General features: G+C 40.2%; 1 long non-coding RNA gene across 1 annotated transcript in view; it reads right to left on the reverse strand.

Annotated features, from left to right (window-relative positions):
• Positions 1-2,440: 2,440 nt before the first annotated feature.
• The window catches only part of LOC116229826 (uncharacterized), a 100,606-nt gene continuing 76,789 nt past the window's right edge, over positions 2,441-26,257 (reverse strand). The window contains exons 2-3 of the long non-coding RNA XR_004167116.2: positions 3,288-3,411; positions 2,441-2,675 (exon numbers count right to left, since the gene is read on the reverse strand). This is a non-coding gene — a long non-coding RNA (uncharacterized LOC116229826). The remainder of the gene's footprint in view (positions 2,676-3,287; positions 3,412-26,257) is intronic.

Genomic DNA, 26,257 nt, shown 5'->3' on the forward strand with positions numbered 1-26,257 from the left:
CGGTCCCTAGAATTTGCAACATCCAACCCCGGTACTCCCAGCATGTTTGACTGTAATACTACAGAGACAAGAAGTTTGATGGATGCAGTCCTCTCCTCAAAGTTTAATCCAAATGAACACCATTATGGTCGTTATCCAATCTGAAAACTGCTTTAAAAGAGAAGAGAGAACTTTCCTGAATTAGAATTCCTGACATAGTTGTTTGCTGTTTTTGTTTTTTTTTTTTTTTAAGAAAACAAGCTAATGAGAAATAGAAGGACCCATCACAGACAGGCAGTAGGGCTACAATTAATTCCTTCCTAATTGAAATACATTTTGGGGTACTGAAGAAGAGATCATTCCCTTGAAATCACTTGTTTCACTGAGTGATGACTTCAACATGGATGCTGTGCCTTGGCCTCTGCAATTGTGCAAATGCTTGAAAAGGTCTCTGAGGTGCCTGTGTAAATTAGTTTTTCAGCATCTGCATGCATATATTTTTCTCACTCAGCTGATGAAAACTGCAATGCAACAGACACTGAAGCTGGGTGTTTAAGTTCAGTGAGTGAAGTAAAATGTTGATGTTATTCAGGAACTGATTGGTGTCTGCCAATATCTACCACCACTGGCTGAGGTTTGATGGAAGAGCCGAGAAAACATGTTGAAAATGTGACAGCTAGTGAAAGCGTTCTGCTTGATTGCTCCAAATTGGATAGTGTTTGCACAGATGGGGCACCTACCCTGACTGGCAGGAGTAGTGGTTGTATAGCTTTGCTAGAAAGGTTTTTGTATCAACAGTTATCTCAAATATCATTTTATTGTCATCAGGAGGCTCTTCGTGCTAAAGACTGGGATTTCTGAATAGTTCTAAACCCTATCATCTGTTTCATCAACATGGTACTCATGCATGCCCTAAATCAATGTTTTTTACAGATGTAAACAGGGCGGAATTAATGCTCCTCTACAGCATTAGTTAGCTGGCACAGGGAAAGGCCTTTCAGAATTTTTGTAAAGAAAAGAAACAAGTGACTTCTGGAAGGAAAGTGTGAATTTATGAGTGATTGTGAACTGCTTAAAGACCAGGATGGGATAACGAGCTGTTCACCTTCACAGGCTTTATATTTTGCATTAGTATGTTCTACAGGGGAAAGAATACCTTTGTGTTATGATATTTAACCATCTTTTTCATTATAAAACCAATCAAAACTCTTGTCCCATAATAATTTGGACCACTTTCTTTTAGATCAGTTAAGAGTTGATAACAAGACTATAAATGTGGAGAGCTATGCTGTGATGTCATCAATTCTGGGCTAATGCAAGTGAAGTTTCGGTAGAAGGCAGAAAAGATAGAAGAAGGTATCAAGGTAGAAAAGTCCACTGTAGCCCTTTGATAATCTTCTTGCTCAATTTAAAATGGAAAATGTTGAAATTCAATACTATGTCTGGGCTCAATAAGAAATGGTAATTTATCTCCACTGCACCCATACATATCCCCAATCTGGAAAGAAGTCTCTAAAGTTATTTCCCCCTAGTAGTTGTAACTTTGTTCTTTCTTATGGATAGAACTTTTTATCAGTTCCCACCCATGAGCAGTCATTTCTGGATAACAAATCTCTGCTTAGAATATTAGTTTCTGACATTCTAGATTTTCACATCAACTTAATTCTCTTGGTCCCCCAGAGCTGAATGTGTACACTGAAGATGTTATAGGCCAAATATCTGTTCAGAAATCCGCAGAGCCGCCACAGCAACTCATTCATGAAGGCCAGTGATGATTTGAGCAGAGGGAACTCTTGGGTAGACAAAGCCCTGATGTGATCAGAGAAGCAATACAGCTGTCTTCCCAGAGTCATGCAGTGCATCATGGGAGAAAGATCCCTGCCCTGACTTGGAATAAAAAAAGGAATATTTACCCTCCATCCCAATGAAGTCTCTGCTGATGAACGTACATAATTACCACTGAATTTTTTAACAGCTGTAACACATAATATTAATGCCCAAAGAGAATAGCAGAATGACATTTCCAAGGAAACGAACCACTGCATTTCCTTGTTTACTGCCACAATGGCCTGAAATAAAGCTAAACCTGTCTGAGAGCTAACAGGGTTTAGAAACCAGCCAAAACTGAGAAATACAACATTTGGAAAAGGAAAGGATCGTATGATGGAGTAAACATGCAGGTGGGAGCAAGAAGCTTCAGCCTCTGTTTCCCTTCTTATATTCCCAGCACAAATTGATCACTTCATCACTCTAAATCTGGCATGTAGGAGGAAAAAAAACAGAGACGAAAGAGGAAGATGTGCCAGAGGTAGGGTCAAAAAGGATGGGTGGCAGAAATGGTTCTGTAAGCAGTTTTGCATGCACACAACTGAGATGTTCAGGTTTAAAACCCTACCTATGTTGTGAGGTACTTCAGTGATGGTACCTCTACTTAAAGAAGTGATTAGGAAGAACAGGGGAACAGGAAGCAAGGGTAGGGCCATCCCTGCCTCAGAGCTTTATTTATGAACTTTAAGTTCCCATGCTGGACAGGTTCTTTCTTGATTTCTGTGGAGCAGGACAGGGTGTACTCCCTTGCAGATTGAGAGGAGGGAGAGCCTGCTGTGCTACACTTCTCTGCAGATCCCAGCGTGGTCAGGCAGTCTCCAGGTTGAACTTTCTACTAGAAAATGGCAGTTTTAAATCAGTCCATTGTGCTGAAAGAGAAACCAGAAAATCATTCTTTCCTTAGCTCAGTTCTGGCTCAGGATCAATAAAGATATCAACCCCTCAATCCCTCCCTCCCCACCAAAAAACAAAACAAAACAAAACAAAAACAACCCACAGTCAAACAGTTCAAGCGTAGTTCCACTTCAGTGTGGAGAGAGGGTCAGAGAGGAGGCATTTCATGCTGATTTTTGGTTCTAGGAAACTCTTTGAGCATTTTTCTTTGAAATTCATGTTATAATACCTCTGGTGAAAGGAAAAAAAAACTACAACCTGGAACCTGTATACTGCAACATGGCACACACACTGCAGCTAGATAGATCCTGATCCAGGTCTGTCTGATTATAACTGCAGTGGAGAACTCTGGCCACTGTAGCTTGATAAAACACACAATAGGACAGTGGAAAGCCGATGGAGCTGTTAGCAGTGAGAGACGATAAATCTTTTTCTGAAATGGGAACTGAGTGACAACTATCTCTATCTCCAGTGTATTATAGCTTATTTCATCTCTTTCTCCCTACAGACATGACTGCACAAAGGTCGAGTCAAATAAATGATTAAAAGTGAGATGCCACAAAGTGTAGATTTTCACTGCCTGAAACCTGAGGTTGAATCCAGGGCCATGGTACGTGTGCTCCCTGCAGCATGTTGAAAGGGTCACACAGGAACATCACTGCCTGGCATTGCAAAGGTTTCTGTAGCTCATCATTCCGTTTCCAGCTGCAGCTGCAAGGGGAAGGTGAAGGAAAAATACGCAATCAGGCCAGGCACACAGATAAAATTTCTCTAGCAGTCTTCCAGACTGTAAACAGCAATGTTCATTTTTCTGGGACTTGAAAACCACAGCCTTAGCATTGCTGGCTCTATGTTCTAGCCACCTGAGGCAGGGGCCTCAGGACTTGCAAATCAGTCCCTTGAAGGAAGGACACAATGCCTCAGGCTCATCTGCACATTAGTGTATTAGAACAGCATCACCCAGCAGTCAGTTGTATCAGCAGAGACATGTCCCTACATCTAAAATCACCATAGAATCACAGAATGGTTTGGGTTGGAAGGGAGCTCAAAGCCCACCCACCCCAACCCCTGCCATGGGCAGGGCTGCCCCCCACCAGCACAGGCTGCCCAGGGCCCCATCCAACCTGGCCTTGAGCACCTCCAGGGATGGGGCATCACAGCTTCTCTGGGCAGCTGTGCCAGCGCATCACTGCTCTCTGGGGAAAGGATTTCTACCCAACATCCAACATAAGTCCACCCTCTTTTAATGCCACCCCCCTTGACCTATCCCTATCAGACCATGTAAAAAGTCCATCTCCCTCCTATTTATAGCCCTTTCCAATCGCCAGAAGGCCACAATGAGCTCTCCCTGGAACCTTCTCTTCTCCAGGCTGAACAAGCCTAGTCCCTCAATCTTTCTTCATAGGAAAGGTGCTCTACCCTCCAGTCCTACATTTGGACTAAGGGTGTTTGCCTTTCAGTTCTAGCAGCTGTCTCATCTAGGACTTGTTCCAGGTGCCCTTTTGTTTTAAGAAAACTGCCCTGTACTTGAGATGGTGGTTTTATGAATCACGGCTCATGTATTAATGCCGTGTCCAGTCCACTCTTAAGAGTGAAAGCTTAAAGATGCAGGGAACCTGTATGTCTTTGTTAGCTCATGAGTTAGAGCCAGGAAGATTTATAAATGTCTTGGCCTATGATCTGAAGCTGCTTAAGCAGAAATTGCCTTTACAGACAGAGAAGAGGAGCCCTAGCTTTCTCAGGGAGGTGACACACTCTACAGACAGAGCTTTAATAAGGATTGAGTGAAAGAGGAGGAATTAATTTAGTTCACGTGGAACTCAAGTTATGCTGATGTCCAGACAGATTGTTTATGAAAGGGTTTCCTGGGATTTCCATGTAATTCAGATCACTCTAGGCTTAAGCTTCTTTAGGAACATTTAAAATCTTGGATTTTCAAGAAGCTGGAAAAGGGAGGTTTGCTTAAGTGGCATACAGAAGCTCTGAGGTTAACAATGGTGGCCTTCTGGGGAGGATGACATTTTAGAAAATGCTAAGAGTGACAGCCCTTTTTTGCCCTGCTATGCAAGAGCAGCCTGACACTGTTCTAAAGATCTGTGATAGCAAACTCCACGTTCCCTATAGACAGATTTACATATTACCGAAGAAGAAAAATTGCAGGCTTATTGTTACGGTTCAGAGGAGGAGGAAACACATGGAAAATTGTTCCTATACATTTGCAGTGCTGGAGACATTAGCAACTGAAACCTGGGAGATAAATGTGAGTAAAACTTAGCAAGTGGCATGTGGCGTAGAAAGCATTTACTATTATATTTAAGTGCTCGCAGAATGTCTCTTTGTTGTTATATTTACACAGAGCACTTTGCGTACAAAACATCGATCTCTTATGGAGCCAACACATTACTCGGTTAGAAATCATAAATTAGGAACAATATAGTTCAGGTAGGGGGGCCCTCAGAAAAGGGAATTTACCTTCCTCAGATAAAAGAAAGAGAAAAATCTACTTTACACCTTTATGTCCTTGTCAGCCTACACGACAAGGAGGCAGTTACCCCTGCTGCTAGATGCATTTGACAACATTATAAGAAAGCATGCATTACGGAACTATCTACCACAGGAATTAAATATTCAGAAGGCTTTATATGCAATGTTAGTCACATTCAGCTCCCTTTCCTGGCCTTTCTGCCCCCAAAACCTGAGCAAGTGAAAGGGCTGAGAAGGTCAAAATATTAATAATATTTTGGACTGAGGCAACAGCATCCCTTTAAAGACTTTTATGCAAAAGTAGACCACTGGGCTTCCTTTACCTTGCATGCTACTGCAGCTGATGTAACAGTAGCAGGTCAGAAATGAAGAGGGGGCATAGACAGACAAGTATGAAATCTTTTTGCATTTCAAGGAACAAAAATTACACCCTCTGGCTTCCACAAGAGAAGCATGAGAGGTGAGAATAACCCAGCTGAAGCTCAGGCTAGCAAAGATAGGGCACATCTACACTTGCCAGACAGTTCCTTCAGGACATACCCATGTCTGCACTTCCATGGAAGCTTGCCTCATATCCAGGCGGCACATGAATATTTAAGCTCCAGCTTTTTTTGAGCTCATAGGCTTCCAAACCTGACAGTGTTGTCTCAAGTGGGCTTAGGTGACATGAAACTTGCAGTGGTACCAGACGGGTGCTCAGTGCTCACTTTCAGCTGCACCATTGCCTACGAATGGCTAGTACCAATGGCTGACATGAACTCCACAAGTCTGCCAGTGTTCTTTCTTTGTAGAGCCAAAAACAATGCATAACACTGATTTGTTCAGTTTGTGACAGTAGATATCAATGGAGAAGCTGAAGACGACCCTGAAGAGAGAACCACTGCATACAGCTACCACTACCTTTCTCTTACAGATCTCCCAGTGCTCTATCTGCAGCAGCTAAAGACCGTGAAGCTGAAACTCAATCTATGTGCCAAAATAGCCTGATTGAAGATCCGAACCTGCAACTACTTCCTTGGGTAGGATCTAGAAAGAAGCATCTGATTTTTCTGTGATCTACCTCTATCCATTTTTTATGGGCTGAGTTCATTCCTCGTTCTTTCTAGTAAAAGCAGGAGTTTTACCATAAATGTTTTATTGAATATCTTGCTCTTATCTAGTCATTCTGAGAGAACAATAGAGGAAATACGAGTATGTCAGTTTTGTTTTATTTTGATATCACTTATGTTACATATTGCAGACTAAGACAAGAAGAATAAATTATGAGATCTAAATTAATCTAATATTTTGTATTTCTGAAATTGTCTCAGTGAGAAAATCTAGGCCCTTCCTGAAGTTTTCTTGTCTTTCTGATGCAACTTGCTTATTTCACACAGCACAGGGTTTTGTTGCTTAATTATGGCTCAGTGTATTTAACTGCTAGCTAAGATATGGGAGATCTACAGTTTCAATAAACTTCTGCAGGGAAGATACTGTTACATAATCCATTAAGCATTGTGGATTACTACAGTTAATAGAAGATTGCAGACACAACACTGTATTTGTTATCCAGATATTACTAAATTATCCATTTCCAAAGAGTTTCATGACTCCAGTTTTTACCATGGGCTTTACTGTTAAAATCTCATATATAGGACTTGAAATCTTGTAGCAATACAAGAAAAGAGCTAAATTTCTATTATTGTACCAAGATTGCAGTGCATGGGTCATAGAGGGTTGCTAAGGAAGCAGAGTTTGAGCTTTGTAAGACAAGAAGAGAATTTTCAGCTTTCATTCTTCTGTTTTCTTTCTTGTCTGAGAAGAATTTGAATTGCTATCGCTATTGTTATGAGCCTTAAAAAATAATTAACTGTGTTCTTTCTCAATTACTTGAATACAGAGGGAAAAAAAAGAAAAGTAAAAAAAGAGAAAGATGTGCCAATCTGGTCTCTGTGCTTAAGAAACAGGACTGCCATATATTTCATATATGGCCACAGCCAACTCTATTAAGGCTATACCTGTAGTACATTTTCATAGCTACGTAGCTGAGCAAAATAGCATCTAACCCCAAGGCAGACGGCCTGTCATCTGTCAGATGTTTTTCCCCTACCCTGGTTGGCTTTATGCTGCTAAAGCTCCACATGGAGCACCTGAGGATTGTGAAGTGTTTCAATAAGCAATTTCGGAAGTTTGTTAGCTGAGAATGTAAGAATATAAGTGGTTGGTCTCGAGAAAATTGCTGGCAGATGACAGGTAAAAGCATGCTGCTTTGAGTTCCCAAACCAGTTCATCTAAGGAGAGTGTCAACACTGCAGTAACCTAAAGCTGGACTAAAATAATCAGGTATAAGAAGTTTCATGGCATCACAGAATCACAAAATTGTTGGGATTGGAAGGACCTCTGAAGATTATTGAGATCAATCCCACACTAAAGCAGGTTATCTACAGTAGGTTACACAGGAAAATGTCCAGGAAGGATTTGAATATGTCCAGAGAAGGAGAATTCACCACCCCTCTGGGCAGCCTGTTCCAGTGCTTTGTAACCCTCAAAGTAAAGAAGTTTTTCCTCATATTTGTATATACAATTCAGGCTCTTCCTAATGCAGAGACACTACTTGGCCCACCAGTGGAAATAATCTCTGTGTCCTCATTCTGCTCACTTGGCTTTCATTTCTTGAGGATCTCACAGTTGTCCTGAGCAGGCACTGTTCTCCATCCCTCAGAATCTCTGTCTCACTAAGGAGTCTGATGGGTACGCAGTGGTACTTCACAGGACTCATCCATAAGGATGAGCTCAACTGGTTGTTTTGGTTTAAGCCGGTGGGTGGCTCAGTATCACAGAATTATTTGTTCACTCTCCCCTTCCCAGTGAGATTGGGCAGAGAACTGGGCGGGGGGGAGGGGGGGAGGGAAGGTGGGGAAGTAGAATTTATGGGTTGAGATAAAACTATTTACTAAGAAAAGGAAAAGGATAATAGATATGTCTATATGTATGTACATATGAATGTATACAACAAGTGTACAAGCAATTGCTCAACCACCTCTGACTGATACTCAGCTAGCCTCTGTGAGCAGCATGAGAGAGAGAGATGAACTGCCACCAGCTCCACAATTCCTTTCCCATGATGTCCTGTGCTATGGAATATCCCTTTCTCCAATTGAAGTCAGCTGTCTTGATTCTGCTCTCTCTCAGCTCCTTGGGCCCTTTACTGTGAATGGCCTTGGCTCTGTACAGCACTGCTTAGCAGTAGCTATAAATATTGGTGTATCAACAGTGTTCTTCTCCTAGAACTGAAACATAGCATTATACCAGGCACTCTAAAGAAAGAATCCATCCCAGCTGAAACTGACACACTGGTCAAATGGACAGTATCCACCACTTCTGGCTTTAGGGTTTCAGACAGCTCAAATGGCTGAAGTGGCTGAGATTGGAAGGGTCCTTAAAACTCACCCAGCTGCAAACCTCTGCCATGGGCAGGGCTGCCACCCACTAGATCAGGGTGCTCAGGCCATTGGGGGTTGGACTCGATGATCTCTGGAGGTCCCTTCCAACCCCTGCAATTCTGTGATTCTGTGATTCCACTTGGCCTCGAACTCTTCCAGGGATGGGATATATAAGGGCTCTGAGCAGCTCCTTAACTGAGGGATGACCTCAGTACTTAATATCAATGGCAAGTTCTGCCTGCTGATCCTATGATTCATGAGGCAGATATCTACTTGACCATTAAGCAACCCATGTATCTTAGATGTCATTAGCAGCATTTTACAGTGAGGAGTAAACAGATCCTTTTTCAATCAGGAACGTTAAATTGTGAAGCTAAGGACTCTCCAGTCACTTCTAATAGGAAGGAGACTGGAATGGAAAATGCAAACTTTTCAAACAGAAAACACATATTTTGACAGAATTTTGTTTTCCAAAACAACCAGAAGTCACCTCAACAAGAAATAAAAACAGACACTGAAACTTCAGTAACATCAGAAGTAACATCAGAATTTAGTATTTGTCCTTAGGATTTAGTTTTTTATATACCCCTTTTGCATACCTGTAAATACAAAAATTCTCATAAAAACTTAGATATGTATAAAAGGCATTGTTTTTCTATTTCTGTAATGGAACCTTTTATTTGGAAAACTTATATTCCCCATTAAAGTGACAGAAGAAAACACTATCAATGAGTATTAAGAAAGTTTTTCTATTCAACAGTAATAAAGATGTCAAGGTCTGCTGTCTCACAGCTCACTTGGGAAAGGTTTAATATGAAGACTTCTAATTCATTAACATGCAGATTATTGATATTATAGCCTTGCTCTAGCTCACTGCATGAGAGCATCTGCATCATGATTCCTCCCTTGACCACAGATTAAATTCTCTTCTGTTCTGACCAGGTTCTTCCTTCACATGAGTGCTCTCCAGTACCTCATTAACTGACATATCTAGTATCTGCAGACTTTATTCTCTGTCTTGTCCCAAGGAGGGCATATGGGTGTTCTGTTATGGCAGGATTTTACTGACATTTTCCAAATAAAGACCTATGGCCTCAGTTATAAAAAATTAAACCAAATTAAAATACACTAGATTGTGATCTACCAAAAAAAAAAAAAAAAAAAAAAAAAAAGACCAAGCTGAACCCCAACTTCTTTTAAATTATGTAGAAAAATTCCATAGTTATTAACCTTTCTTTCTTATCTTCTACTTGAAAGAAACAATTCCAAAGTTTTTCTCTTTTTTAAAGTGCAGCTTAACCCTTTTTGGTAAGAGATGCCAGGACCTCTAGTTTTCACTCTTATTTGTTCACAATGCTCAGAAGAAACTTTTGCAAGAAAAATAGGCTTGCTTCCTGTCCAGAGGAATATGAATCAATGTGAGTAATTGAGATAATTTTACATAACAGAAGAAATTTTATATAAAAAAGAGGGAAAGTCATGGGTCTCTTCCTTGGGATCGTGGTCTTTCCCTTGTCTGTAAAGCAAAGTGAAATAAAGGGAACAGCTAGCAAAGCGATTGTGGTCCTGCTCCATTCCCATCTTTCCAAGCTTGGGCCAGAAGGACCAACAGGTCTGGGGAGACAAATGAACTTTGAACCACGCAGCAAGCAGAGGAGCAGCCTATGAAGTCTGTGCAAGCTTCCAGCACATTGCTTTGTAGATTATTCTGATACTTTCTTAATTATCTTTTGTACAGGTTATTTTATCTCTATCATGAAGAAAAACTGTGCTATTATCTGTCCCAAAAATTTCTACTCAGAAGCTGACAAAATACACGGTGACATGTTTTCCTTCCATCTAGTGGAGACAGTATATTTTCAAGGATTTAGAAAGAATAAGTATTTGAAAAGGGCATGTTAGCTTTCTAGAGGGTCTGACATTCTTAAAGACAAGTGTCCCACTACTTAAATATACCATCCTCTCCTTAAATTGCATATGATTGGATGCCACTGAAACATTGTGTCATTAGCTCCCTGCAATTTCTGCTGTGAAGAGAAGAGGTTTGGTGTGGCTTGACTGGAAGAAGAAAGTGTTTGCATTTGAAAGTCCCATGAGGCTAAAATATTAAAGGAAAAAGATACACAGCCAGTCAAAGCAGAAAGAAAAGAGGAATGAAAGAGTATAAGCTGAGGGAGAAATAGACCTCAACCACATGGATTTACTTTAGTACTCAGCTCTTAAGAGAAATACCAAAATTTTTATGCAACTTAAAAGAAGTTGAAAAGAATTCATATAATCATTAAAGAATGAAAACAGATGACTTCCTTTGGCACTCTCAAGAAAACCTTTTTTTTCCATAGTCTCTGCAGCTACATTTCCCCCAGACAACACTGTATTTGAACAAGACCATTATTAACCATGACTGCTAAAAAAAACCAGCACTAAACAATACTCAAAGCCTTTCTCTGAAGTAAACTCCTTAAATTATTTTCAAAACAAAGGGTAATTCAACTCTGAAAAGGGTAGCTATATCGTTATAAAGACAAGCAGCCTCTGTAAGAAGAGTATTTCATCTTGTGCTGGGGTCTGTTTGACAATGACAGAGAAATGATCCAAACTGGCTCACAGATAGCCTCCATCAAAGATTAAGTAAGAGAAGTGCAGGATGGAACACATGATAGTGGAGTTTGTATTGAGTACATAAGGACTGGTGCACCAATCCCCTTGAGTGCTGATGCTGGGACATTGTTATAGGGATATCTTGCCCTCTCTGCTTGCCTCCTTCTGTTGTCTGATCAAATGAGGAATGCAAAACAACAAGGCAGCAGCTGTCCTTGAATGGGACTGTTTGTAGACCTCAGCAGTCTTGTGTCCTAGGTACACACATGCTACAGTAAAGAGCCTGGTACATTTTGTTTGTTTGTCGCATCAGGAATTCATCTGGCAATGTGGGAGTGCATCACTAATGTACATACTGTCATCAGATCTACTTTTTCTAGTCTTTTGCAGTGGCTTTAGTGGAGAGAAATGACAGCTTCTTACATGAAAATCTTCTCATCATAATGAAGATGCATAAATTGGTGAGAGGAACTGTTCCATAAAAAAGCCTGTTTCTCTTCTTGGTTTACCAAACCAGTTTAGAGTGCCTGCCTTCACCATAGCAACCTATACTGCAAAGGCCTAAACTTATCTGCACCACCATAAGTAATCAAACACACACACACACAAAAAGGGTACAAAAGATATTCAGAGTTTCAACAGAATACTTGAGAGCAGAATTATAATTTCAAATACACTTTAGAATTTGGCTAAGTGTTTAACACTCAGAGCTTCTGATTCTCCATATAAATTAGCAAAAAGACTACCAATACTCTCTATGGGAGCTGGGCCAACCTGTAATTAATTGCTCCCCATCTAAAAGATGGCAGTCCATCAGGCCATCAAAGGCAGTCTGGCTCAGCAAGAAATGATGGAGCACTTCTTCAAAGCATATTTTTTCTCCAATGAACAAATGTGATAGGATGATCTTTGTCCTTCCCCTCAAATCACCATGATAGATACCCACATTTGTGGGTACGATTAAAAATTGATTGAAAGTTCCTCATCACTTTTCTCATTTTTTTTATAATAAAGTAAAACTATGTACCCAGACAGGTGTTTTTCTGCTAGAGGTCAGATCTCCAATCACCAGCTCTTTATGGTATAAAAGTAATCAGCATTCATGTCATGGAAAGTCATTAGGGTCTCTGTCTTACAGATTACAAAGAAAAAACCAATACTTTACACCCCAATCCTCTTTGTCACTATAAGTTGTTCTCATGATGGGGGACTACTTTAGTCTTGGAAAGAAATAGGAATGCATGATATTGGTTATAAAATGTAATGAACACGTATTAATCTGTTCTTTCCCCTTTGTTTTGAAGGATCAATAAAAGGTTTGAAAATATTTTGCCAGAATTAAACTTGCCATAGAAGTGCAGAGTGAAATATTTGCATGAAGGTAATATGAAAACAAGGAAGTAGCTAGTTTGGGACTCTCTCTCATTTATTTGACTCAAACCCTAAATTTGAACTAATGGTTTAATAATTTCTGGATAATAAATTGTTTCATCTACTGAAATTTTAATTTCAGGATGCAGAACAAAATTACACCCATGAATAGATTGGTTTTTCCAGGAAGTTTGCAGTATACTGTTTTGGATGTATGTAAATGTGAGCATATATATAATTTGTGTAATTCACTGGGAATGTAAAATTAAAAATGGTTTATAATCTGATAAGGAATAGTTTCTCAAAAAATTCATGTCAAACCTCATATCTTAATTACATAGGTTGCATTAAACTTGGTCTTTCAAAGAGATCCCGAAGTATAAAGGAGTCACTAGAGAATTGCTGGGTATCATTACAGGTGGACTTTGGGTACTCAGCACTTCAAGCATCTCAACCTTGCAAGTATTGAGAAAACCCTTTCTTGCAGCAACTCTTTCTATGATCACCAAGCTAGAGTAAAATATTTCACTGTTGTGAAATTCACGCCTAGCTGCTCTTTCTGTACCTATTTCCTTCTACAAAGATATAGTTTTAGCTTCCCAAACAGGCCAGTCTTTCTCTGATGGTGAACAATAAATATGAAAGTCTCTTATTGTTCTTCTGTATTCATTAAACTGAATGACTATCTCGAGCTCCAAAGAAAAAGCTCCAGAGAACAAAGAAGTAGGCTGATAGATGATAGAAGAACCTCTCTTTTCCTGCTCTGTTTGCATATTTAAGGAGATTTGCATGAGTTCCAAATAAGAATAATCATTCTAGTTTGCAGCTCCCCCAGCCCTCCTGCCCCACTGCAGACTGCTCTCCACAGGCTCTGGCCTGGCCTGCTCCTGTGAGGTGTCCGCATGGGTTGTGCTTCCTTTGGGTCTCATCCACTGCTGCCCCATGGGCTCCTCCATGGTTGCACGTGGAGATTTACTCTGATGGTGCCCATGGGATGCAAGGGGATGGCCTGCTCTTCCATGGGCCTCTCCTGCAGGGAGCTGCTGCTGTGTTCCTGGAGCGTCTTTTGCCCTCCTTCTAGGATACAGAAAATCACCCAAAGGAGTGTTGAGTGTCTTTTTTTCCCCACTAATGCCAAAAGAGTCTGAGATGGTACCGCACCCAGATACAAGTTACAAGTTATTATAAACATAATTCACAATGCATGTTAACAGCTTACACTCTGAACACACAACTGGCATATCTGAGACGCATAATAAACCCACACTGAGAGAAAAAAAGCACCTTGGAGCCTGCTCTAGAGGAGACAAACCTCAAAGATATAGGGTGAGAGAAGTTCCCAAAACATAGCCCTCAGTGCCTGACAGCAACTCTTCCATTATGTCAATGAAAGCTCCTTTTATGCATCTTTCCTGCTCACAATTACTTCTGTATTATAGCAAGACAATCATTTCTTGTGTAAGTTGGCTGTAGGTCACATTGGGATTTCTGAATGTGCAAAAAATAGTTACGTGATACAGACGGAAAAATTAAAATTCAACTTTTCTCCCTCATAGAACATAACCTTCATTTGCTGTATGATGCAGCACGTTATGAAAATAAGGAAAATATGCATCTGCCCTGAATAAAGGAATATAGTATTTTTCACACCTAGAGTGAAAGAACACATTTTGCTTCTATTCCTTGTTGTATGAGCTGCGTATGCCTACTATACCTTTGGATGTAGAGTTTTTCTGACTCTCCACAGTTCATCACCATAACCCAGGATGCTCTATGAGCTCCCAGTTCTAGTGTCTCAACAAAAGCTTCTTTCCAAATGTCCTAGTGAGCAACATGAGGTATGAATGTTGACAGACACATTCATCCAGTCCACTTGTGGCAACAAGTCGCTGGAAAACCATCTCATAGGCCCCCTCCACAGATGGGGGTCTTGCTCAGTTGGATCTAAGCTAGAAAAGACTACTGGTTGAAATCCCATGATTTTGATAGTATACTAGGCATCCTAATATGATGGGCAACTATTTACTTTATGTAGAACAGATTTAAAGGCAATCATGAAGAACAACTGTTTATCCAGAAATTTAAGTCAATTTTAACCTTGGAAATTGAGCAGCTGAAATGGAACATGTTGATGCTGGTGATCTGAGATGCACTAGTGAACCCTTACTTATGTCATTGCAAGAGCCGTGGTAAAACTGGAAGCAGAAGGTAAGCCTTAAAGCTTTTTAAGAACTGACCTTGGTCCTGAGCTGAAGTTACCTTCCCTCTAATGTCAGCACTGTTGGGAGAGACAAAGCAAACAGGGAGGGAGGAGATGGAAGAGCACGGAAAAAGCAAATGTAGAAGGAATGCAAGTGGATAAAGCAGCAACAGAGGCCAGTTTCCCTCACCTTTACCTTCTTTTTCATATCAAAGTACATGCTGTTAAAAGAATGACTATGTGGACTGATGCGGGCAGGGAAAACCCAGGGGAGGTCATTGAAGCAGAGATCTTGTTTCACAGAATGAATACAGAGCAAAGGTGGAGCACTAGCTGTATGAATCGTGCTGAAACTTGCAAAGAGGTAAGGGGGTGGAGCAGGAAGTCCTACAGGACGCATTCAATTTCTCCTTTTCTTTCTGTTTAGGACTCTATCAGTGACAACTATATATTAAAAGTGCTGCAGTGCATCTCTCTCTTGAGCAAAATTTGTGTGGATTTTCACAAAAAAGACCTAATACTTTCTCTGAAAACCAGCTCCCGCAGTTCTTCCTTGCTCCATGTTGCAACACCCCATCAGTCTGAAACTGGAGGAGAATTGTGCTCGTTGTTGAATCCACATCACTACTTCCCACATATTCTGGATTTTCAAAAGAGGTTTCTGAGCCAAATATAAATGCGGTTCATTTCAGCTTACTTTCAAAAATCCGATGAGGTCACAGCTTGAGAAAGCATGACAGCTGGCTCCACTGTTAAACAGCACGTGCTGGTCTCGGGGCTGAATTAGTAAGCATCTGCTTTGGTGACACATCCATCAGTGTAATGCTCTCACCATTTTATGCAAGCTGCTGCACGGGGGCAGTGCTACATGCATGCTTGCCAGCCTCCTTCAAGTCTTGCTGATTGACTATTGTCTGCAAACCAGGCAGCAGGCGTCTGCTGATTAACCAGAAGACTTTTAATTGCCACTTCTGAAGATTTTAGCAGCAAGGATAGAGATGGAGGTCTCACAGTGACCCCTTCTCAGGCTTAATTGGAAGAGGTGATGGAGTGAAGCTGGATGAATGATTTGGATTGCTCCTAATCAGTGACTCAAGGGGCTCCATAATAAAGCACTGGCTCAAGTTCTTATTCTCTGCTTGGGATATAGGAACTGAAAAACAGGCCTGATGGCCAATCTCTTTGTGTTAAAGATAGCAGGCTGTAACTCTTAGAGAACTTTCCATACCTTTCAACTCAAATCTGAATTTTGTGATACTTTTGTCAGTGTATTCAAGGTGGAAAGAAAGGTTTCAGCTATTGCATTTCAAATTCAGATATGCATGTTCATGTAGCCTCAGGCCACAGGCTGCAAAGAATCTGCAAAGTGGTGAATAGTAGATGGAATCTGTGATTGATGGTAAAGCAGCTCTGTTTTTTTTTCTTTTGCTCTTTGTTTTTTATTTAACAAGGCATGAACATTGCCTCCTATTGCAACAGCACACTAGAGAGCAAGATGCAGGGCTTTGAAACATAAATGCCATTTCTTTCTTTGCTCCCTAGAGTTTCCTCATTTCTATTTATTTTCATTAGCAGAAATGAAAACAAATTAAGGCATGCAACACCCAGTAGAGTAGGACTGCAGTAAGCACAGCTGCTAGCACCTGGAGCATTTTATTACTCCAGTGGTATCCCTACCTCTGAATAAAGCCCAGCTGCCCAAGAGCTGTTGGTAGATGGGAATTCAGGTTGCTGTTTTTTCTTAATTTTGGATCATACATGTGTATGAGACTCTTGATCTCAAAGCTCTGTTCCTGCTTTACCCCAAAGCCAATTCACTTCCCAGCCCCACAGTGATCTGTTTGCTTGAATGCTCAGGGTCAGATGCTCAGCTGGTTCCGCTTGCTTGTTCCATTTGCTTTAAAGCCTTTATTTTTATTATGCTGGTCACTAAAACAATCAGTTATATTTTAGTAGTAATATTCTACTAAGAATATGGTAAGCACTGTTCTCCTCTTACATAACCTTCACACTCACTGTGTGCTTGCCCCTTAGTTCTGTTTTCACATCAAGATTAATTCCTTATCCTTAATATCTCCATTCCATTTTTCACTTATCCTATTAAAAAGCTTCTGAAAACACAAAACAATCTTTCTTTGGTTACAAAAAGGGTCCCAGTCTTTCTGCTGAGCAGTCTAACTTTTGCTGCCTTTCCTTACATTTTTGCTTAGATATGTTGCTAAATTTATGCAAGTTTTCCAAATTGCCTGGAGAAGAAACTTTAGGCACAATAATAACCAAACATTCTGACTCTTCACTGACAGTATGGCATGAGGGGAACTGTGCCTGAACAACACTGATCACATGAAAATGATACCCTGAGCTGGGGGAATGTTCCAAAAATGAACTCAAGCATTAAAGTATGGGTCTACAAAAATACTGAGATTATTTTTAAAGCATCTGTCTTATTGTTCTCATTGAGTAGGATAGCAAAACTTCTAGATAAATAACAGAAGAGAGAATAGAGTGTAGGAGGTAAGAAAGGATCAGTGTTCTTTCTTTCAAATTGTTTTCCCCAAGAAGGAACATATCCACTCAAAAATAAAAACCAAACAAACAGAAGTTGACAACTTCCAGCAGTTTAGAAAGAAAATTTGCTTTTCCCCTTGAAAATAGAAATATCAGTAATGTCATCATCTAACATTTTTAGTGCAAAAAAACACAGTTTTTGCAAAGCTTGCTTAAAATATTTTTCACTTTCAAAATTAAAAAAAAAAAAAAGAACAAAAGAAGTTCAATTTTAAATTAAAAGACTGATCAGTCTAGACATTCAGCTGTTTTAACCCACAAAGCATCCCACTTCATAGCTTTGCTTAAGTATATCTTCTTGCAGGGAACTGGTCCCACTGTGAAACATTCACTACAATAGTTTGCTTCCTGAGAGGTGAAACACCTCTGACATTTCTGTGGCTATCGTAAGTGTTGCAAAGCTATAGAAACAAGGTAGAGGTGCAATGGTATGCCCTTACAGCCCAGAGCTATCACTGCTGCATGTTTTGCTGCTTGGTAATGGGTTGCAGTCGCACAGTAACTTCCAGCTGCGACATGCTGCTAGATTGCTTAGGAAACTAATGGGGTTTGATTCCCTCTGCAGAGGGAAGCAAGCAGATAAAATGCCTACATTTGCCTGCCTGCTAACACAGGAACAAGCCTACAGCAGTACAGAGCAAACATTTTCCTAGATGCTTGCACTCACTACCACCTGCCAGTATTTACTAATGGACCGGCACTTGTGAGAATCTCCTCCCACATCATGCCAAGCTCAGGCACAGATGTTTTTTGGGAGAAGAGGGAATTTTAAGGCACTGGGGTGTAGTTCTGTATCTCCCCCTTGCCATGCTGCCAATTTTCAGCTTCGGTTTTGTTTTCTGCAGAGTTTCTTCCCAGTGCCTCTTCTTGTTAATTAGGGGGGCACCATGCCAAGTAAAAGGTTTTGGCTATTACTGGGAGATCCTGAGACAGCTTTCATGGAAAGCTGATACAATTTCATCCACCCTCTGAGAATGCACAGCCCTAAAATTGGATTGAATCTTAATACTCCCATATCAAGCAGGTCAGTATATTCCTTGAATCATTTTCCTGCTCCTAAAATACGCAGAAGACACCGAAAAGATTTACATCCAATGAGGGCATGATTCCAGGCTCATGTGGCTGCTTCTGCTTGTGGTCAGGAGGAGTTCTCTCTCCTTGACCTGTTTCTGCAAAGCAGAGCTTTTGGTGATCTAACAGTTCTTTCTTCATACTGATTTCATTTTCGTATAATCATAGGATCACAGAGAATCATAAAATGGCCTGGTTTGAAAAGGACCTCAAAGATCATCTAGTTTCAACCCCCCTGCTATGTGCAGGGTTGCCAATCAACAGACCGGGCTGCCCAGAGCCACATCCAGCCATTACTGTTAGTAATATTTTCTTTCCGGAATTAAAGATTACAGATCTAGCAGGACATTTTAGCTGACTCTGGATTAACAGTGGGTTACCTGGATAATAGAGTAGTGTTTAGACACCAAACTGTTTCTATTTCAGACTGGAACATTTACTACTAGAAAAAAAGAGCCCAGAATATTACCCGTCTGCTTATCCACATTTCTCCAGAGTCAATGAGCTGCTGAGTGGCAGAAATCAGTGTAGGTGAAAGAGTCATCTGCAAGCCTGTGACAAGCAAGTAATCTGGAGGAAAAGGAGAGAGAAAATCTGAGGGCTTTGATTTTTGTTGTTGTTTGCTTTTGTTTGTTCTTTGCTTTTCTTTGTTCTTTATTCCCAGGGAACTTTAAAATTGCCTTCACTCTGTACTAAAAAGACTTACAGAGGAAGACAAAAAAAAAAGGTAACCACTCAGCAAAAATCTTGAACATACCATTCGGAGATACTGTTGGTTGAAACATTTTCAATTTAATTCTACTGACTACAGAAAACAAAAATGAAACAAATGTAGTTTGAAACAGAAAATATAAATTTTTTTCATATGGAAGAAGTTGACTGGAATTGACTAATCTCATCAAAATTTTTTCTCATTCCCTTCAAAACAAATTTCTGAATTGACAAATCTTTGTGCAACACATTAAGTTTTGATAAAATAGCCAGTTCACTCAGAACCATTCAGTCAGGGCATTTATAGTCTTGTGTCCAATCTTGCTCTGAAAGGCTGTGTCTGATAGGACAAGCAAATACAAGCATGGACATCTACTGATCATCAGCAGGTTGACACTCAGATGGTGAATAACCAAACTTCCCATGTCCTTACAGTGCAGGGCTGCGTCGCATACTCAGTAGATTCCCTTACTGTAACTCAACCATGCTTATTTTTGTATGATTTTTTTTCTATCCAAGATACTTCTTCTTACCCTTCACACAATCCCTGGGCAATAGAAAATGGGTTGCAGTTGGTGGATGCATTCATCACACAGCTCCCACTTTATTCTCTTTAAGCTCATAGTTGGTGCACACAGAAACAGATTAACCAACTTCAGTTCTCATTTCTTGACCTCTCAACCTCCCAGAGATATTTTGGGGGTTTCTCAAATGCCACATTTAGTAAAATGCCAGCACTTTACCAACTCTTTCTAAAGCTGGTGGCCATCTCTGTGCTCTAAAGAGGACATAATTGCAACTAGGCATAATGCCATACCCATCCAGAGGTGCCCACATCACAAAGACCATTTACAGATGTATATTTTGCAGGTGTTAAAAATCTGCCTTCATTTTGTTTAGAAGTAGATAGGGAGAAAATCTGTTATATTAGTCACTTTCATGCTTTGTCTTAAAAGAAAATTCAATTCCTCAGCGGTTAGTTGAATCTACTAAGACTTTTCAGCAACAGTTTTATAACTATTATCCACAAGCACCTGGGGCAGATGTGTGATCCCATCAAGGAATACAAAAGAAAATCCTAAAGTGATGGCTACCACATTTTTTTTTTTTAAATCATGTCAGTGTTTTGCATCTTAACAATGAAGGCAGTAGGGAAGAATCTCCTTTCAAATTTTCTGAATAAATTGCTTTCTTGTTATAACTGGATTTTCCACTGACAGATGGCAGGTACAAGCTGTCAATCATTTTAAATTCAAAGGATAGATGAAGCGCAACAAATGCATTGTTATTGCCTGCTAGGCTGGAAATATGGCCAAGCTGGTGTACAGTTCCTTTGTGTTATGCCGGGATCATAGATTTCACAAGTGTAATACTTCTGCCAGACACCAACCAGGGAGGGAAAAAAAAAAAAAAAGATCACATGCAATTTCTTACAGGCTTCATTAAAAGCACAAAAATCATCAAAATTTGATTCTTCTCAAGGAAGAAAATAAGTCTGTGCATGAAAAAACAATATTCCTTCCCCTGCAAGCAGGTTTTTAGGCCAACAGACCTAAGCAAGCAAAACCTTTGCTGGATGGCACAAGAAGGAAAACAAAATTAAAATCATTCTTGCTTTGAAAACCTTGCATGATCCCAAGGACCACAGCTGATGCCTTGCAGAGCATGTGAGATATCAGCCTCCCTTCTCTTGAGCCCATGAGTGCCTGTGCTGCTTTCCTTGAGCTTGTTGAGCCCAGCAGGTTCAGAGAAGTCCAGCACCCATTACCCAATCTTTCTCATAGCTGAGGCTCACTGAAGCTTCCCATGTGGGGCTGGTGCTGTTTGCTCTGCCTGGTCCCACCTGTTACACACAGCTGCCCTTCTTACATAGTTGTCCTTCTTACACCCTGTACTACCAGTTGGCCTCATGGCCTTGTTGACTGATCTCTGAAAGGAGGTTCTTCCTACCCAAAATGACCAAGGAAAGAAAGAAAATAAACCAAAAGACCAAGAAGATAAAACAGAAAAACAAGAAATAATGTCCAGAAGCTTGCATAATCTTTGCTTGCTTAGCATTTCTACATACCAAGCCAGCTTTGAGTTCTTTTGGTGCATTTATGTGCCCCGTGATAGGCTTATAAATGTGTACTTTTTCTGAACTACATAACACATTGCCTGGCTTCAGCAGAAATGTCTCTATTTCAGAATGTAGATGCAAATAAGATCTATGTGGACCTAATTAGTTCTCAGTTTTAGTAAACTCTTGTACTTCTAAAACAGAATCCAAGTATTTTTGCCCTTTCCTGCTGAAAAAGGCTGCTTTTCCCCCTGAAGCATTAGGGAGCTTTTATTCTTGTAATCATGTCAAAAGATGGGAATAGCCAGGTTGAAACCAATATGTCTGTAAGAGTGAAACAAACACATTAGGAGCAGGGAGTGCAACTGTAATTTGGGCGAAACTGACTCCTAGCTGTCTTGGTCATGCATTGGTACAGGCTGCTCAGGGAGGTGGTAGAATCACTGTCCCTGGACATGCTCAAGAAATGTGAAGATGTAGCACTGAGGCATATGGTTTAGAGCAGTCACAGGCCTGGGTTAATGGTTAGACTGGATGATCTTAGTGGTCTTTCCAACCTTCATGATTCTATGATTCCATGTACGAAGAGTGGAGCTGTTCCTGATTTGCAAGCATACAGCAGTGGGACAAAACTGAAAAATGACAAATGTAATGGAAATCACATTGCATTTGGATCTATATGGAAATGCTGACTAGCCTCAGCCAGGGTAGCAGTCTTATTTTGTTAAGTTTATTGAACAGTGCATAAAGTATCTTTCTTGCTGTCACCTTTTTGGACCAAACTTGATCAACGTTAATGAAAAAATTGGGTTTGTCTTTCCAGTGAATGATGAAAGTACACAAAGCTGATTGAAAATCACAGTTTTATGGTCATTTTCCTGAAGAAAATATAAAATTAAACTAGAAGTGTGATATCTACACTACAGAGCACCCCATAATGGCAGAATGGGTAATGTAACAGCTACTGAAGAAGACCAGATAAGCAAGCTTGATAAAAATGGAAGAAACTGGTATAAGACTCCTCTGTAACCACATATCTTTCACAACACTGGCAATGTGACACAAAAAATTCTCTTTGTTGTGTATCATTTTAGAAAAGGTGAGCACTGTTCACTACAGCACCAGTGAATGGTGAAATTACTGAGCCATTCATAGCTGATAGCTTTGATGCAGTGCTTTGTGATAAAAATACTTGGTGCCAAGCAACGGGGGGGAAACCTTCCAGTTGGTGGCTTTCCTATGATTCTGTGGCATGGAGGAGACCTGGGCTGAATAGGAATCTTGTTCCTTTCCAAAAGCAGGAGCTCCATGTGGAGCTCAGTCTGGAGATGTTTCTTAGGTATGCAAAACTGGGCAGGGCAGGCTCAGTGGAGAACAGGAAGACAAGAAGTAGAACAGGTCAAATTTGGGAGATTAAGCTGAAACAGCTATGACTTTCTGATTTGCAGGAAACTACAAATAGAGATGATCTTCCAACTAATCTTACTCAGTGTCAGAAAGGCCATGCTACAAATGTGAGAAAATAATTTCGTGCGTTCCTCTGCTCAACAAATGAAGGCAGCTTATTTTATGGCCTGGTAACAGCTTGCAAGAATGTGCACTGGTGGTGCAGATCTAATTACGTAAAGTGTAAATGGTCTCAAAGGCAGAGCAGCAGAAGCCACATGGGCATACTTATTCCATGCCTCTAATCTTACACTCAAGGTCTTCTGACAGAGCCAAAATTAACATCAGCACACTTCATCCTTTAAGTGTTTCTGCTGCTGTAACAGGCTGGGAAGCAAATATATAATCTTTCTGTTGCAACAGTACTGACATTCAGTTGCTTTCAGAGGGCAAATTCTAGTACAAGTCTTCAAACTGCATCAAATGACACAACTACGCTGTCTTGTCTTCTTGGCTGGAGGTACACCTTCTGGCTTCACGTGGTACACTTTTTTTTTCCTGGAAGATCTCAACTTAGGAGTTTGAGGGTTACATGATAGTTTTCAATACACACAACATCTCTAAATCAGTGCTTAAACCCCAGAATCTTGAGCTAACAGCATGAAAATAAATGGGCCTGGATGCTCTGAACATCACAAAAGCTTCTTATAGCAAATGGTGTGTGGTTAGATAGGAGCATCAAAATGGAAACCCTGATTTACAGGAATCAAGTTAGGCACAAACTCTGAGAATATTTCCTATAAAACATTTATTTTTTTCTCTTTTCCTTAACTGCACTGTGGAATACTGTCAATAATCTGATGATGCATCCATAAAAACCTCTGTTAGATTTTGGATGCAAGCAATGGTGTGTCTGCAACCACTGGTTTCCCTCACCATTACTGAGATAATATAAAGGGTACATTTATCACAGTAAGGAATCAGGATTTCTTTTATCATCATTTTCACTAAACACCAATGAGAATTTAAGCCTAGTAATTACAGCAAACCAACAGATCACTGCTGGGGAAATTTTCAGCGCTAATGATGATACTTCAAAGATAATTCTGTTTCTGGCCAATCCAGTCCTCTACATAATCAAAGTGACCCCAAATGGTCACTTTTTAGGCTTCAAAAATAAAGGATTCATGCAGCTTTCACCATTAATAAGTACACTAATACAAGATGACTACAGTAAACGGACTCAAGTTCTAGCTCATTTATATCATTTAATTGTGGTTCATTATGGTTCTCAAAGATTCATCCTGCTTAACGCTTTTTGGAATTAAACAAACAGCTCATATAGAGGAGAAAACTCAGGTGTAGAAGCATAAAATGTGCCCTTTGCCCTGCTGGCTGGAAGCCTGGCTGCACAGAGACAAATATATATTAAAAAAAAAAACAACAAAAACACATTTGTTCCATCACAATGAAATTATTTTGGGGCCCCGCATTCTACACATATCACAGTTTATTACAATGCAGATAAGATAGAATCTCCCCTTCTTGTATTTGCTGCTTGTGTGGAAATGAAATTATTCTCTCTAGTATTAAAGATTTTTTTCAAGCTTTACTTGATTTTGGTAAATCAGATAAGATCTGAAAGCACCGAGCCAATCATGGACATTGTCCTAGATTTGATTATTATTACCCTATTACACAGAAAGCACTTCTAACATTTCCTTTTATTCTAATCTCTAAATTGGTGTTAATTTTTATTTTATTTATTTATTTTTTTTTTCAAATCACTGCTTCTAGGCACTTTCCTTGTCAGAATATTCTCCTGTATCGCAAGGACATCTGATATAATTTTGACCGCAGTGAAAAGGATGCAATCCAGGAATAAATCTAGTGAATCAATAAAGTCACACAAAAGATCTGCCTGGATGAGATCAGAAATAGACTCATAGTTGTTGCTAATTAAATTGGCTTCTATCTGCATTGTCTCTTCTTACAAGCAAGGTGCTAGGCAAAAAGCCCATTTGCGCCTTCGTATTTCAGAGCTGCCTTGAAGAATTTCCACTGGCTCCTGTGGAAAGTATCAGTTAACCACAATAATAAGTAAGGCAGAGGATGCAAACAAAGACAGACCGGGTTGACAAAATTTTGCCACTAGCATTTGACTCAAAAATTTCAGTCCCTGTAGTGATTCATGTTACAAAGCAATCTGGCAAACTATCAGGCTTTAAAATCAATTATACTAAATCAGAAGCCATGCTTACAGACAATGCACGAAGGGGCACTCTTACACAGAGCAACGACCTTTTAAGCTGCCACGAGCCAGTCTCCACTACTTGGCAAAGTGTCCTCCCACAATGTTAAGTAAATTATATTAAACCTACTTCAGTCTGCTATTGAGTATATAATGGGAGAGTACTGCTGAGGGCAAATCTGCCTATCCTCCTTTGGAAAGCAAAAATGCAAACCACCTGACAAAGCTTTTGTTTATCACGTCTGTACAACACAGACCCTCTTTGAGGAAGAGGTACAGTAAAGAATCAGGAAATTTTAATCAATTTTAGAAATCACTAAGCTTCCCTCACATCTTTAATGCCAATAAATTACAAACCCGCAATTAAAAACAGCGTCTACTGGATGATGATGAGTCCGTGGACAGGATGGACCATTAGAGAATGGTACTTAGCACAGCAAAAACTCAGAACTGATGAAAACTGTAATCTGCATGACCTCATGAAGGATCATTAGTTTTGTGAGAGATGATCTGATGATTCATTGTCATTTCTACAGCACAGAGCAATTTATAGCCCAGACAGAGACTGAACCCCACCCCTACAGAACCTGATATTTATGTTGGTAAATAGAAACATAGAATCATAGAATTGCTCAGGTTGGAAAAGACCTTAAAGATCATCAACTCCAACCATGACTTAACCATATTACCCTAACACTAACAACCCTCTGCTACATCATGTCCCTGAGCACCACATCCAAAAGGTTTTTAAACACATCCAAGGATGGTGACTCAACCACCTCCCTGGGGAGCCTATTCCAGTGCTTAACCACCCTTTCTGTAAAGAAGTGTTTCCTGATATCCAACCTAAACTTACCCTGGTGCAACTTAAGGCCATTTCCCCTCTTCCTGTCACCAGTGAGAAGAGACCAATCCTGCTCTTGCTGTAAACACCTTTCAGATATTGCAAGAGAGCAATAAGGTCTCCCCAGAGGCTAAGGGAAGCCAAGACAACCACAAATACAGCAGTAGGTTACACGGCCTACGCTCTACTATATGCAAAATTCTGCAGTTTTGTAGGGGAAGTTTTTGCTGTTCTAAATAATCAAGTAATCTGCACCAGAGATTTGCGTGTTCCCTGACATGAACATGGACGTGAAAGATGTGAAGTATGGGTCACGGGAACAGGTGCTGAAGTAACAGAAAGAGGGTTTTGGAAAGTGGGACCAATAGTGGGAAAGAGCAGTTACAGCTCATAGGTAGATCCCAAGAATAAATTGAACAAAAGACAGCAGTAATGCTAACTCATCAACAACAGCAGGGATAGGAACAGCACTTCTCATTAAAAAATATCGGCGTGCAAGCAGGTAGGAACTACAGGAGCAGTACAGTGGGACAGCTTCTGGCACCAGACACCAGAAGGTCTGATAACCTGGCAGAAAATGTCTAGGATG

The sequence above is a fragment of the Phasianus colchicus genome, chromosome 1 (assembly GCF_987193195.1).
Source record: "Phasianus colchicus chromosome 1, bPhaCol1.hap1.1, whole genome shotgun sequence".
NCBI classification, from domain to species: Eukaryota; Metazoa; Chordata; class Aves; order Galliformes; family Phasianidae; genus Phasianus; species Phasianus colchicus.